The following is a 16,142-nucleotide window of genomic DNA, read 5'->3' as shown; positions in this document are numbered from 1 at the left end:
TCCTTTACCCAATTGCTGCTGGTATCTCTGCTACACATTACCTCAGAAAGCACGCCCAACAAAATGATTTTCCATCCATCCATCCATTTTCCAACCCGCTGAATCTGAACACAGGGTCACGGGGGTCTGCTGGAGCCAATCCCAGCCAACACAGGGCACAAGGCAGGGAACCAATCCCGGGCAGGGCGCCAACCCACCGCAGGACACACACAAACACACCCACACACCAAGCACACACTAGGGCCAATTTAGAATTGCCAATCCACCTAACCTGCCCGGAGGAAACCCACGCAGACACGGGGAGAACATGCAAACTCCATGCAGGAAGGACCCGGGAAGCGAACCCGGGAAGGTCTCCTAACTGCGAGGCAGCAGTGCTACCACTGCGCCACCGTGCCGCCCTACTGATTGTTATTATAACAAACATTAACATAACAGTCAATGCCAAGTTGAACAATGTGCAGGTCGTGAGTTGTCCTATCTAATGAAGTAAATCGAAATTACATCTTAGGCCAGGTGTGGCCCCCGATATCATGCCTGAGTGGAAAGACACTAGGGGGCTGTAGTCTCATCATGTGTAGCTAGCGTCTGTACTGAGAAAATACAATACAGGACAGCACTCTTCAATGAGTGAAGACACTGAGCGCTGTGAACAAATTCTCATTTAAAATACATGTATAACAACATTTATTTCTATTGCATGTTTTCATACAAATTACTAGGGGGCTCTGCCCTTCGTTCACCAATCCCTGGGTGGGCGCTACACACTAGCCACTTTGCGGCTCTGTTTGACCAATTTTGAATACAACTAATCTTGTCCTATTGCGTAGCCCATCACTCATACATAAATTATGCAATAACATTATGATACAGTATATCCTTCTTTCTGCAGCAGAGTCTATTGATATGTATTTAACCAATTTGCCGTTTAACTGATAGACAATTTTCGCGTTCATTTGTTTGCCTTCAACGTTTCACGGTGCTAGGATTGCCCGTGTACTCATTTCTTCTGTTGATAACGCTTCGGGAAGACATTCTTCAATAAGATTTGGACATAATAAGTCTTCTTTTATTGGGAACTTAAAGTGAGGAAAACGTTAAAATGTATAAGAGCTGAGAGCGCAGGAACTGTGTCTGACGAAAGCATTCACACCAATGAGAGGTGAGAGGACTGTGGGCGTGAGCCATTAATGTGAGAGGAGGGCGGGACTAAAGCATTCACACAAATGAGAGGACCGTGGGCGTGGGCCATTAATCTGAGAGAAGGACGGGACTAAAGCATTCACAGGAATGAGAGGTGAGAGGACTGCGGGCGTGAGCCATTAATGTGAGAGGAGGGCGGGACTAAAGTATTCACATGAATGAGAGGACTGTGGGCGTGGGCCATTAATCTGAGAGGAGGGCGGGACTAAAGCATTCACACGAATGAGAGGTGAGAGGACCATGGGCTGTTAATCTGAGAGGAGGGCGGTACTAAAGCATTCACACGAATGAGAGGTGAGAGGACCATGGGCTGTTAATCTGAGAGGAGGGCGGGACTAAAGCATTCACATGAATGAGAGGTGAGAGAACTGTGGGCGTGAGCCATTAATGTGAGAGGAGGGCGGGACTAAAGCATTTACACAAATGAGAGGACCGTTTGCGTGGGCCATTAATCTGAGAGGAGGGCGGGACTAAAGCATTCACAGGAATGAGAGGTGAGAGGACTGCGGGCGTTGGCTGTTAATATGAGAGCAGGGCGGGACTAAAGCATTCACACGAATGAGAGGTGAGAGGACCATGGGCCGTTAATCTGAGAGGAGGGCGGGACTAAAGCATTCACATGAATGAGAGGTGAGAGGACCATGGGCCGTTAATCTGAAAGGAGGGCGGGACTAAAGTATTCACATAAATGAGAGGACTGCGGGTGTGGGCCATTAATCTGAGAGGAGGGCGGGACTAAAGCATACAAACGAATGAGAGGTGAGAGGACCGCGGGCATGGGCCGATAACCTTAAATGTTTGAGAGGAGGGCGGGACTTGAAAAAAATCTCTTGGCAATAGTCTCATCTCGTCTCAAGATTTTCTTTTGTAATAGAGAGATGTAGCGCAAAGTGCTACACAAGATGAAGAAATAAAAAAGAAAAAATATAAAAATAAGATTAGACAACACTAAGTAACAAAAAGTAAAGTAAGGTCCAATGGCCAAGAGGACAGAAAAAACAAAAACAAAAAAAAAAATCTGCAGGGGTTCCAAGGTCACGAGACCACCCAGCCTGCACTGGGCAGTGAATAGATGATACTAATTACTAAACACAGAATGAGCAGATATAACAATACAGATATGTTAAAACACACAGAAAATAAATAATAGAAACAGAAACTAACACTTTTTAATTAACTGATGAACTATGGCCAGTGGAGAACGGAGGAACATTAAAACTGAAAAAGAGGAAGTCGAAAGCAAAGACAAACACAGTGGGTCTTAGTTTTTAAAACGTGTCAAGGGTTTAAATTGTTGTGTTCCTGGGAGTCAAAAGGAGTCATTAGTTCCATTACGTGTAGGAAGTGTTGGTACTGTGGAGGAAAGGTGAGGTCCAGCTCTTTATATAAGTCAAGGATTTATTAGTGTGGTGTTCCCAGATCTCTCTAGGGGGTGATAGTCTCAATGTGGATCTGAACTGTAGAAGCACAGGGCATTCTTAGCACTCGTGCTCGAGGATGTAATGTTGTTGGTGGTCATTAGAATGCACTTTCACATGTAGCTAGGACCTGCACTGTAGATGCAAAGTGGACCTTAGCTCTGAGTTCAAAGGTGCAACCTTCTCAGGGAACAATAGGGGGCAGTAGCTTCATTATATGTAGTCATGGTATGAAGTGGGGTAATGCAATGGGTTTTGGTGCTTTAAGTGGATTAAAGAATCAAACCTGCTCTATTTCTAGAGGCTGTAAAGGGGTCTTAGTCTCATCAAACATACTGTACCTAGAGCATACAGTGGAAAGCACATCGGATGCTTACTGTTTAAATGATTTAGACATTCCAGAGTGTAAAGTTCCCAGCTACCTCTGGGGAGCAGGAGTATCAAATGCACGAAGCACACGGGTAGTAGTGGCAGTATTGCCATGTGTACAGAGTACAGGAAAAAGTCTTACTTACATATCTGACCAACATGCAACACATCACAACTCTGTGCTGCAACAAATGAAGTGATATAAAGAGCTTCATTTGAAGAAAGAGAAATGGGACATCTACCAAAAAAGATTAGCTTTCGCCCCACAGATAAGGAGATTCCCTTAAGTCTAGTGAGCACTTAAAGATGTAATATTCTCAGGCGCCTCTAGGGGGGATTAGCATTTATATGTGAGGCCTAGAACTTGAAGCATACCAAAACACTGTGCCTTTGCTAATGTTCACGATGGATCGCAAGGAATGCTAGTCTTGACTCACAGTATGTAAAATGTTTATTATACTCTAGGAAGCACTAGTCTCAGTTTGGGTCTGAAGTGAAGATGCACAGGACACCCTAATCCTTTAAATGTATTGGGGATTTAATTCCTGAGGCCATTATTATCATTCTTTAATTTAATATTATTTATTGTATCAGTATGCTGCTGCTGAAGAATGTGAATTTCCCACTGGGATTAATAAAGTATCTATCTATCTATCTATCTATCTATCTATCTATCTATCTATCTATCTATCTATCTATCTATCTATCTATCTATCTATCTATCTATCTATCTATCTATCTATCTATTAGAGGGTCATAGTTGTGCTGTGTGTAGTTAGGGTCTAATCTGTGAAAGCACAGAGGATTCTACCCCCTGGAAGTGTATTAGTGGACCAGTGGTGCTGTATTCTAACTGGCCTACAAAATGTCTAACTATATATATGGATAAGGCCATCAGTATGCAAGCTAATTGGACCCGAACACTAAATGCACAGTTTTACAGGTTCAAGGGTGTAATGTTCTCAAGGACCATTAGGAGGCCATAGTCCTGTTCTGTGTGCTTCAGGTGTGTTATATTTCCTGCAGTCTTAAAATGAGTATGTAGAGATACCTGGAGAGCCGCAATGACTACGGGTTTTCATTCCAACCCAATTGCTTAATTAGAAACCAATCCTTGCCAATCTCAGACCTTATCTAATTTTATGGCTTGTTAGTCTGCACGGTGTTAGTTAGGTTCTCATATTGTAGAATTTTTCCTTTCCAAGGATATCAACCAAATGATCTGATGCCGAAAACGGATAATTTTTCTATTAAGTGTTTTATTAAATCAAACGATGAACACACACAGATATAAATGGACACAAGCTAGATGGAGAACTTGCTTTGTCCTTAATAAGGAGCCATTAAAGCACTAAATGCAGCGGTTTAAGATTGAAATAAGCAATTAAGGATGAGGAACCTTAACAAGCGAGACCATCAAAATGAAGCATCAAGATGTCACTTACGCAATAAGTCTTTCATCAGCAATAACTGACTTCTTATTAAGAAACTGGGTGGGAACAAAAATCTGTAGCCAGGGCCGACATTGCCCACCCCTGGCCTAATCAATTGCATGCATTAGGGGGTCTAAGATGTTAAATTTCTACAGGCTTCAAGTGGGCAATGTTGCTCAATGGGGATTTTACTTCTGCGTTGCTATAAACAGGGGTGACCTGATAACAGCATCAGTTTGTAAACCAAATACTAAAACAACCACGGAAATGATTCACAGAGCAGATAGAGGGGCATGTCAGTTACAAAATTCAGAAATGAGAAATGCAAGTGGATGGCTGATGGTGAGAAACGCCACCGGACATGGCCGTCACTCAAAGGAGGAGTGTAAATGGCTAGCAATGTTTCAACTCATAATGCAAGAAAGAATGGAAGGAAGAAGAGTCTGCCGGCGAAGCAGCCATGCTGTAACCAGCTGTTAGAAAGATTTTAAAGACGGTCCTCCATCCACCCACTGGCTTGATCCTGGACAGGAATCCTGATGGCATGTCTTGTTTGGTCAGACCATAGAAAACATGCAAGCCATTTTCATCATTTTCACATATTGTGGTCTGGCGCATTAGCATATAGGATCCTGAACGGTGCCAGTAGGTGGCGCTGTGATAATGCATGAAAAGTCTAAGAAACTGAGCAGCAGGCATCAATAGTAGACAAAATCTACAGACCAGAGAGGGCATGTGGCTTGGCAGCCTTTGATGCCTGGAAATCCCTGCTGGACATGAGTGTGACTGGAGCAGTGACTGCTTCAAGGGTCATAATGAGGGTCAAAGGGCAACAAGGACCTTGATATGGATATTGATAACTAATTGGCTGATGAAAATGAGAGGCTAAGACGGTGCTCTAAAACTGTGAGATTGTCTAAACTTGGTTCAGAATACGTCAGTTTACACAACTGTGAGAGTCTAGTGGTGGACAACAGTCGATAAGAGCATAACAGGGCAGGGCCGTCTTAACGCATGGGCATGCTGGGCAGTTGCCCAGGGGCCCCACGACATTAGGGGCCCCATGCTAATCTATGTATGTTATGACTTGCTGAGTGGTTGTGTAGGTAGGGGCTTCAGTGCACTGCTTTGCCTGGAGGTCTATAATGCTGTTAAGATGGCCCTGTAAGAGGGTAATTTCAGGGGGCATAACCTCCAAGTGTCTACCTGGTTAGCTACCAATCTCCTGGACCAGGAAGGAAGGAAGGAAGGAAGTTATGGAAAAAACTCTGGAGTCCACCCCCCTTCTCGTGTGGCCCAAAACCATGGACACTCTTAATCTTAGAAGGATTTGTGTTCTTCGTTTGATCTTGGTAGGTAATCTTTTAGTTAGGAATGGTCTTGGTCCCTTTGTGGTGCCCTTGCTTCTCTATCTGAGTAATTTGGTAATCTTTTTCTTAGCTCCTTTGTACAGTGTCACTGAGAAACTCACTATATACTCCTTCAATGAAGAATATCTCCTCAAATATCTGTTGTGTGATAACATAATGAATGTGCCTCTAAAACAGCACGTTGTGTACTTAAGATGAAACTGATCCAGTGGGTATACCCACCTCAGTAGACACCTAAGGGTTCGTCAGTTACGTGTTTTTCAGCTCTCACGGCCATTTAAACATTCACATTAGTCAGACTGTATTTGAACCCAACACAAAATGCCCATTCGGCCTCCCATCCAATATTCTGACTTTGAGGTCTAACGATCATGTCCCAGAAGCCCCACTCCTTTTCCTCCTAAATCCTCCAGTTCAGCTTTTATTACATGGAGAGCACCATTTTGTTTTGTATGTCAGGGTTGGTTTTTACTTTAAGCCGGTTGCTGCTGGGCTAGGCTCTGGGCCTGTCTGAATTAAACATGGTAGGCAGAGATAATCGATGGATGGATGGATGGATGGATATTTGACTGCCAGTTACGTGCTAGATCAGGGGTCTCCAACCTTTTTTTCCCTGAGAGCTACTTTAACAAAACAAAAATGGCCGAGAGCTCCTAATTTCTTCTAACGTTTATTCTCATCGCTTATTTCAACCCAAACAAACTGAATACGCTTGTTTTGCCTGAACATTTACAAAATCTTAGATAGATAGATAGATAGATAGATAGATAGATAGATAGATAGATAGATAGATAGATAGATAGATAGATAGATAGATAGATAGATAGATAGATTGAGGCCCTTGCCGTCCTCTTGAACCCTCTGACTCAACTCCAGACACCAGGTAAAAGTCCAATTATTATTTATTAAATAATTATACTGTGCACAAAGCACCCTCCACTCCACAATACTCATAAATCAACAAAAACAATACTCTAATCAATCCTCCACACTCCCAGACACTTTGCCACCCTTCCTCCCAGCTCAGCTCAATGTCTGGGCTTACCCATGAGTCCTTTATACCCCCTGACCCGGAAGTGTTTCTCCCTTCTGTCCATGTGATCATAAACACTTCCGGGTCGGATAAAAAGCTCCTTTCTTCAACCCGGAAGCACGTCGTTTCCTCTTGTCACATGATCATGACGCACCTCCAGGTTATAGGGCAAGTAAGAGTCCGGCAGTCTCCCCACAGCGACTCCTGGTGGTCCCCAAGGTATCCAGCAGGGCTGTGCATATAAACTACAAAGTCCATGAGGCCCTGCTGGAATTCGGGGAACGTCCACGCTGTTGGGAGAGCTCCATCTGGCGGCCTGGGGGTGAGGGCTGGAATATTTAACCGGCCACACACCACAATAGATAGATAGATAGATAGATAGATAGATAGATAGATAGATAGATAGATAGATAGATAGATAGATAGATAGATAGATAGATAGATAGATAGATAGATAGATAGATACTTTATTAATCCCAAGGGGAAATTCACATTCTCCAGCAGCAGCATACTGATACAGTGTGTTAAGTAGCTCCTGGGCTGGGATGTCCGACATCATACTGGAAGTTATTAATGGTGATTAGTTGGTGTCCACAACTCACATTTTGCATTAAAACGTCACAAAAAATATTTAGTTCACCTGCAAGTGCATTTTGTATGTCTGTATGCATTTTCTTGTGTCTCTCACACTATTGAACTAGCAAACGAGAGAACAACTGAATTCAACTTGGTTTGATATCTTTATATATAATCTTCATTTGGATCTTGATCTTTGTTTGTCCGCGAATTCATGTTCCCCTGACACTGCCTTGTGTGGTGTTCCTGCTGTGTTCAGTAGAGGGCAGTAGTGATGGAGGAGAGGAAGTGAGGGGGAGGATCGTTGGATGAGGTTGGAGTGTGGTGATTAAAGAGGATTGAACTAAAGGAGACTACGTGCTGTTTGTACTGGTTAATGCACAACACCTTGGTTGTTACTTTTCTTTACAAACATTGTCGATACCACTCTTTGTGTTTAGATCTGGCGTCGACACCTGTTTCGTTGTCAAGGCTGTGGTTTTTTGTGTTTCTATCCACCGTCGTTGGCAGCACTTCGTCCAAATCGAATGTTCACCCACTTCTTGGAGTCGGCAGTCAGAGTATATAAGTCCGACACACTTCTGTGATTTTCCATCAGTCGGCGTTTGGAGTTCAAGAAAGAAGCATTGGTTCTTCCTTACTCTTTGGATTGCCACAAAGCAACCTGCGAGATTGGAGAAAGGTTGAGAAGAGATCGTGAGAGGAAACGACAGCGTTGTGAAAACGAGACGGACTGTGAACGGAGAGAAGCAGAAATGCTCCTCCACCACCACGTAATTACTATTCGGACAGTGATTCCGAGTAGGCCGTTCCTATCGAATCAATGTCCAAGGGTTTTGTTTTGTAATTTTGTTTCCCCTATAAAAAATCATAATGCTGTGCGACGAAGGGCCCAGTTCATGACTGGCAGCCACGTTTAAACAGGGAGCCCTTCACAGACAACTTTAACACGCGCAACGTAGTTGGGCACACACGGCTAGTTTAAAATAAAGTGTTACTTAGGTCTTGACGAGTTTGAGTCCGGATATTCTCTTAAGTGTACACCACATTGAAAATAGAGAGATTGCAATTCAGATTGTGGATCGTGATATGATTTTTTTGGAAAGATCGCCCACCCCTAATTTGACTAATCCAGTTTTCAAATTTATGTAGGATTTATTAACCCTTTGGTGATCTACTTGGAAAGGGGTTGCGAGCGACGTGTTGGAGACCCCTGTGCTGGATTTTAAGGTCGTTTCCTACAATCCTCAATTTGGAATAAGTACCTTGTGAAATGGACAGAGGATTGGATTAATGGATGTTGGGCCTACACTGTCATTTGGCCAGGTTTCCAACTCCCTGTTATTTTAAAGCTTCCTACTGGAACAAATGCTCAAGGAACATCAGTCCACCGTGCAAAAACACCTACACTCATTCACATCAGCCCAATTTACTGACACAATTTAGCTAAAAACACACCTCAGTTGAATTTAGAGAGAACCCTGTGACCCCAGGTAAAACTGATTTGGACAGAAGAAGTACGTGCAAAGTCTCCGCACAGGAGCCAGAAATCAAAAGCAAGTCCTTGCAGTGGTGAATCGGCACAACAATTTAAGTGTATTAAGCACCTTTGAGTGAACACAAGCCCTACGTGCTTTACAACTACAATACGTACAACCAGTTTAACACTCCTACAATGTCTGCTCTGACACGTGAACTGAATCACTCATGATCACATGGAGTCATCGGTGGGAAATGAACGAGCAAACATTACAGTTTTGGTTTATAGAGTGTCTTTCAGTGAGCAATTGCCTAATAGGATTAACAAATAATTACACGTGAACACTTAGGGAACGCCTAAGCGACTCTATTAAGGTAAGAAAGTTGACCACAGGGCAGGGGCGAAAATAATTGCTAACTGCCTCTTCTCTCTTCCCCATAGACCAGAGGAAGGGTCCCAGGATGGACATTAATCACTTCCAGTATGATGCCAGACATCCCAGCCCAGGAGCTACTTAAACTGCAAAGGCATAAAAAGTCAGTACCCATTCGGTCCGCACTCACACAGCTTTAAGAACTCTGCAATGAAGGAACCTTTCGTAAGTGAAACTCGCAAGGACACAACAAATGCCCTTTTTTTCTTTTCTTTTTGACCTCTTTTATTAAAAGGAGGATCCCGGTTGGTCCCCAACTCTAAGATATTTTGTGGAAAGGAGTAATTGAAATGCCACAACATCTGAAAAAGTAAAAGAGGTGTGGCAGACGACCAAGGACCTTGCTACACCGGGACGCCTGGAGAAGGGAAGGACCGGGAGAGGAGCAATATCTTCCCTGGATTGCATCAAGGCCTCAGATATGGAGATATGGGAAGCTCAACCCTGTGGGGGTCCGTGGCCACTGCCAGGGGGTGCCTGGACAGTTCAAGATCCATGACTGCAGAACGTCTGCCACATCAGGAAGTGCTACAGGAAGATCATCATGGAGCACATCCGGGGCATTATAAAAGGGGCTGCCTCACTCCATTGCAAGAGAGGAGTGGAGGCAGCAAAAAGGAAAAGGAAAAGGACTGAGCCGTGGGAGTTTATTGTGGCTGTGTTGTGCTGTGAAAATAAACGTGTGTCTTTGGACTTCTGGTGGTCTCTGTGTCTGAGCTGGTCATTCACAGAGGTTAAAGATTACTCCCACCTTGTAAAAGAAATTTAAAAATGAAAAAGAAAGAATTTAAAAAGACCTAATGAAGGTGATATAGTTGGAATCTTATGATCGGGTCCTTTTCATAACCTCTTAACCCTTTAGATGTTTGCACAACTGAAGCACTGAAATGTAAAATGTGTTACTCAGTTTGACCCTGTGAGTCAGTGGTAGGTGTCAGTCAGTCAGTCGTTGTCCAACCCGCTATATCCTAACACAGTGGTCTGCTGGAGCCATTCCCAGCCAGCAAGGCAGGGTGCCAGCCCACCGCAGGGCACACACACCCACACACTAAGCACACACACGGGACAATTTAGGATCACCAATGCACCTAACCTGCATGTCTTTGGACTGTGGGAGGAAACCCACACAGACACGGGGAGAACACGGAAACTCCACACAGGGAGGACCTGGGAAGCGAACTCGGGTCTCACTACTGCAAGGCAGCAGCGCTACCCACTGTGCCACCATGCCACCCCAATGGTAGGTTTGCTGAATCAGTTATCATTTTTACAGGTAAAATGGATCTGATTCTACACTTCTACACCTGAAATACCGGCAAGGGATAATAAACAGCTCATTCACGGTCATAATGGGAGCTACAAGGAGAACTGATGAGCAGCCAGCACACTTTTCATTTATGCTGCATCTTTTAATGAGCAACACCACATCCGTTTTTTTTGGTTTTTTTTTTTAAACCAGAATATTAAGTTTATCTCAAAAGCCATGCAAGGTTAATACTAGAAGATGGAATGGCTTTCCGAATGGTGTGTGCTGATTTGGCAACATTATGCATTTATATACCTGTAGTGCCTTTGCGTAACAAACACCATCTCGCTGTGTTTAAAGGCATAGTATAATCATTTTTCCATTTCCATAATGAAAACGACTGTCAGAGGAAGTGGCGCAATGAGTGATGGGTAATGAAAGGGCAACACTGGGCAGTTATACCGTTACATAATGAATATTATCTGAATGAGTGCGTTTACATGCACTCACAGATCCGGATTAAGGTGAAACACCAGGGATGTGCGGCCTCCCCTGTCTGCATAAAAAGTAAAACTAATGAGAACATAAAATAAATTTGTCCACTGGTCTGTGCTATACATTTGTTTTCTGTATGATTCCAATAATCATGATCATTTTATTACCACGCTTATTATTATTATTACTGCGCTTATTTTAACTTCACCTGTTTGTTGTCTGGTACAAATCTTGTAAATCGATATTTAACCCACTTCCTATTGTCCAAATGACTTGAAACTTTGCACACTTACTCACTTCCGATGACAATACATGAATCAATAATCCGTTTCACTAATTAATCAATTAATCCATGTTAATTAAGAAATGAAATTTTCATCTGAAGAATAGTTCAAGATTTCACCAATAGATGGCGCTAGTAACAGATAGAAATATTAACGGAAGTGTTCAAATATTGATTACAAAATTAAACTAAAACAAACCCAAGACTAAAAAGTTGAAAATAATATATATATATAAAAAAAACACTTTTTAAAAAACATGCTTATATTTAGTTAAAAAGTGTACTAAAAAGTAAAAAATAAGTCTCTCATACATCACTCGTAAAATAAAAGGTGGGCGTTCAAAAAACACTTCTTAAAACCTTAGCATAAGTGCCCACCTTTTATTTTACAAGTGATGTGTGAGAGATTATTTTTTACTTTTTAGTACACTTTTTAACTGGGTTTTTGAATAACATTTAAACGCACTGAATGTGCTTTACAGATATATATTTCTATAATATTACTCAGTCTGATTTAAAGACTCATGAAGGGTCTTACAGAATGTTTGAACCAACAGTCTTATTGCAACCAACGGTCTACACTGCGATAGCTCAGACAGTTGAACGACATCTTCTCTTTTTTTAGCAGCCTTTTTTATATTTGTTATACATAATGAAAATTTGTATTCATCCAAAAATCTGACTTGCTCCACCACCAAGGTGTATGTTTTTTTACACCATGGATGTGGCCTCCCAAAAAAAGTGCACTAAACTAAACTTGGGCGGCACGGTGGCGCAGTGGGTAGCGCTGCTGCCTCACAGTTAGGAGACCTGGGTCCGCTTCCCGGGTCCTCCCTGCGTGGAGTTTGCATGTTCTCCCTGTGTCGGTGTAGATTTCCTCCCACAGTCCAAAGACATGCAGGTTAGGTGCGTTGGCGATTCTAAATTGTCCCATGTGTGTGCCCTGCGGTGGGCTGGCACCCTGCCCGGGGTTTGTTTCCTGCCTTGTGCCCTGTGTTGGTTGGGATTGGCTCCAGCAGACCCCCCGTGACCCTGGAGTTAGGATATAGCGGGTTGGATAATGGATGGATGGATAAACTAAACTTAATTTAAGTGCATTTATTGTGTTAAAAGTGTGCTATTTTCAAGCACTAATTTTGTACTAAGTGTGCTAATGTAATATAACTAGTGTAACTAAATACAGTGTATATACTTAAATACAACTTGAATGTGCTATTTTGAGACGCCATTAAGATGTGCTTAAATATACTTAAGTACACTTTTTTTTATTATTTCTGTACTTTCATAAATGAACTTTGTTTCTACTTGGAGTATATTTGAATCCACATTTTAGAGACTTGTAAATGCATTTATAATATATAGGAAATGCATTTATATTTCAATCAAAATGAGAGGATAATACATTGAAAACATGTTTGTGATATACTGTATTTCAAATGCATTTACAACTCAAATATAGCATCATTTTTGTATATTATATTCCAGAAGTGCAGTAAAATACACTTAAAATGAACTTAATAATAGTGTATGAAAGTACATCAAAACTGAACTTATATTTAAAGCATGCATAGCACAGTGTTTCGGTAATGCACTAATAGCACATTTTTATATACTTTAGGGGTAGTATACTTTGTCTGAGTACAGTTAATATCAATTTAAGTATTAGTGCAAATTAGCATATTTAGATTACATACAGGCACGGTGGCGCAGTGGGTAGCGCTGCTGCCTCGCAGTTGGGAGATCTGGGGACCTGGGTTCGCTTCCCGGGTCCGCCCTGCGTGGAGTTTGCATGTTCTCCCCGTGTCTGCGTGGGTTTCCTCCGGGCGCTCCGGTTTCCTCCCACAGTCCAAAGACATGCAGGTTAGGTGGATTGGCAATTCTAAATTGGCCCTAGTGTGTGCTTGGTGTGTGGGTGTGTTTGTGTGTGTCCTGCGGTGGGTTGGCACCCTGCCCAGGATTGGTTCCCTGCCTTGTGCCCTGTGTTGGCTGGGATTGGCTCCAGCAGACCCCCGTGACCCTGTGTTTGGATTCAGCGGGTTGGAAAATGGATGGATGGATGGATTACATACACTGAAGTACTCAAGGTATTTTTAATTTGTACATCCATCCATTTTCCAACCCACTGAATCCGAACACAGGGTCACGGGGGTCTGCTGGAGCCAATCCCAGCCAACACAGGGCACAAGGCAGGAAACAAACCCCGGGCAGGGTGCCAGCCCACCGCAGGGCACACACATGGGACAATTTAGAATCGCCAACGCACCTAACCTGCATGTCTTTGGACTGTGGGAGGAAACCCATGCAGACACGGGGAGAACAAGCAAACTCCACGCTGGGAGGACCCGGGAAGCGAACCCAAGTCTCCTAACTGCGAGGCAGCAGCGGTACCACTGTGCCACCGTGCCGCCCTAATTTGTACATTTGTATTCTATTTTTTTGCACTTATTTTCAGCACACAAAGACAATAATGTGTTAGAAATGTACTTTCTCATATTAAAGTATATTTTTAGTACGATTAAGTGTATTTTATTTTTACCTCGGCTGGCTCACCAGATCTTCATTTTAAAATCTGGCCTGAGCAGACATGACAGTCAAGGGCGGCACAGATTCTTTCCTATTCCCATCCATTGATTTGTCTGATTATCCATCCATCCACTCATCAACTCAATAATCTGGGTCACATTAAGCAGCATCGAGAACAAGTCATGAACAACATCCCGTTCCCGTTGACATTTCAGTTCAAAACGACTTACAAATCGCAAGTGAAGTTGTATATCCTAAGGCGAGGTGTCTCACTCCGGGATCACACACAGAGCGTCAGCCTTGAGGATCAAACTGAAATCCACGTTCCTTACATTTCAAGAACTTGACTACCAGGGGGCGACAATGTTGTGCATTGACTAGAAAAGAAAAGATCACCCGCAGTTACAGAACAGGAAGGGACGTCACCGCCATTTCAGGACTTACTTCGTAAAATGACTTTTGGAAGGTTTCGGCAAGGCCCGGAAAGTAATGTTGGGTCAAGGACCAGTTCAGAAATTAAGCTATAAAAAGGGGAAGGAAAAACAGTACATCAAAACAAATAATACGCATCAGTTTGGAGGGTGTCTGCCATCGTGTCGTGTCATACCTCAAACTAAACAATAGTGAAATACACTCTTAACATTTACGTTGTGTTCGGCTTTGTGGGAACCAGGTAACATGTCGACAAAATTAAAATCATTAAGATTTGTGTTAATTGAAAATAGTTTTTCGTTTACATTCATGAAACGAAATATACAATATAACTATAATGTTTATACCACGTTAGAGTTTAGTAAAAAGTTAATAATAAAAGTGATTTTTTTTTTTTAATGTACAATGCATGTGTGCAATATTGTTCTAAACCAATTTAGACAGATGGTGTAGAATATGTATTGCCGTTTTCTTTACATACATGTTTAAAAATATTAAATTGGCTTAAATGTTCATTCTAAATTGGACGGGTCCTTGACCCAATGTTACTTTCCGGGCTTTGCCGAGATCTGCCAAAACCTTCCAAAAATAATTTTACAAAGTCCTGAAAACGGCGGTGATGTCGATTCCAGGTCTGTAACTACGTGTTTATAACCATAGACATAGAATTACTAGACGCCGCATGACCAGCAGCATCGTACGTCAATGTCGCCGCCATATTGCGAGTGGCACTGCTGTGGAGTGAATTAGTGGATAAAGATGCCTCACGCATGTGCTTCTTGGGATTGTACAAACTGCTGTACGCTCCAAACCAGATTACATTTCATAGGTAAGGCTGAACAATTGTTTTGGTTATGTTTGGCCATTAGAAAATCCCATTTTATAATCTTAACTTTAGCTACGCCAGGCTAAGCTAGCAGAGCTATGCATTCATGTCCTCTACACCAGCAGCAGCAGCAGCAGACGAAGAGCTTCCATCCCCTTTTGCAAATATCCCAGCAATTGTGTGTGACCATAGCTACTTACCAACCCGCTTTGGTAGCCCTTGTTTACATCTCAGGGTTTGTCGTTCGACGGATTTTGAGAAAGCTGTCCTGTGATGTGTGCCATGCTAGTTTGGTAGCAGATGCTGTACTGGCATCATATGATCAAAGCTACCACTTGCTCACATTAAAAAACAAAGGAGGTTTGATGATTCATTCTGAGGGTACAGACAAGGTGGTCAAAATAGCTGAGCGTGTTATCTGACAGTTGACATTAGGGCAACGCTGTCAGCGTATCTTTGATCAATCAGTTTGTTTGGGCTGAGATTGGTTCAGATGATGTGTTTTTTTCTCAAGGAGCGCATTGAGGAAACACAGTTTGAAACTGACAACCATCATTGTATGCTCATGTCTTTAGTTGTGTTAACTAAGGCTGCACCATATTCATCCATCCTGCTATATCCTAACTACAGGGTCACGGGGGTCTGCTGGAGTCAGTCCCAGCCAACATAGGGCGCAAGGCAGGAAACAAAACACACACACACCAAGCACAATTAAGAATCGCCAATGCACCTAACTTGCATGTCTTTGGACTGTGGGAGGAAACCGGAGTACCTGGAGGAAACCCACACAGACACGGGGAGAACATGCAAACTCCACAGAGGGAGGACCCGGGAGATGAACCCGGGTCTCCTGACTGCGAGGCAGCAGCGCTACCCACTGCGCCACCCTGCACCTGCACCCTCTTCTACATGCTGGTGTGCTGGGGAGGCAGCAAAAAGAAGAGGGACGCCTCACACCTGGACAAACTGGTGAGGAAGGCAGACACTATTGTAGGCACGGAGCTGGACAGTCTGACAATCGT

The 16,142-nt window shown here is 42.9% G+C and overlaps 1 protein-coding gene across 1 annotated transcript in view; it reads right to left on the bottom strand.

The window, feature by feature from the left end:
- Positions 1 to 16,142, bottom strand: part of si:dkeyp-69b9.3 (myocardin-related transcription factor A) — a 42,392-nt gene that overhangs the window by 19,646 nt on the left and 6,604 nt on the right. The window lies entirely within an intron of this gene.

The sequence above is a fragment of the Erpetoichthys calabaricus genome, chromosome 16 (assembly GCF_900747795.2).
Source record: "Erpetoichthys calabaricus chromosome 16, fErpCal1.3, whole genome shotgun sequence".
Taxonomy (NCBI): domain Eukaryota; kingdom Metazoa; phylum Chordata; class Cladistia; order Polypteriformes; family Polypteridae; genus Erpetoichthys; species Erpetoichthys calabaricus.
The sequence above is the reverse complement of the archived record's forward strand: the minus strand, read 5'-3'. Positions and strand labels throughout refer to the sequence as shown.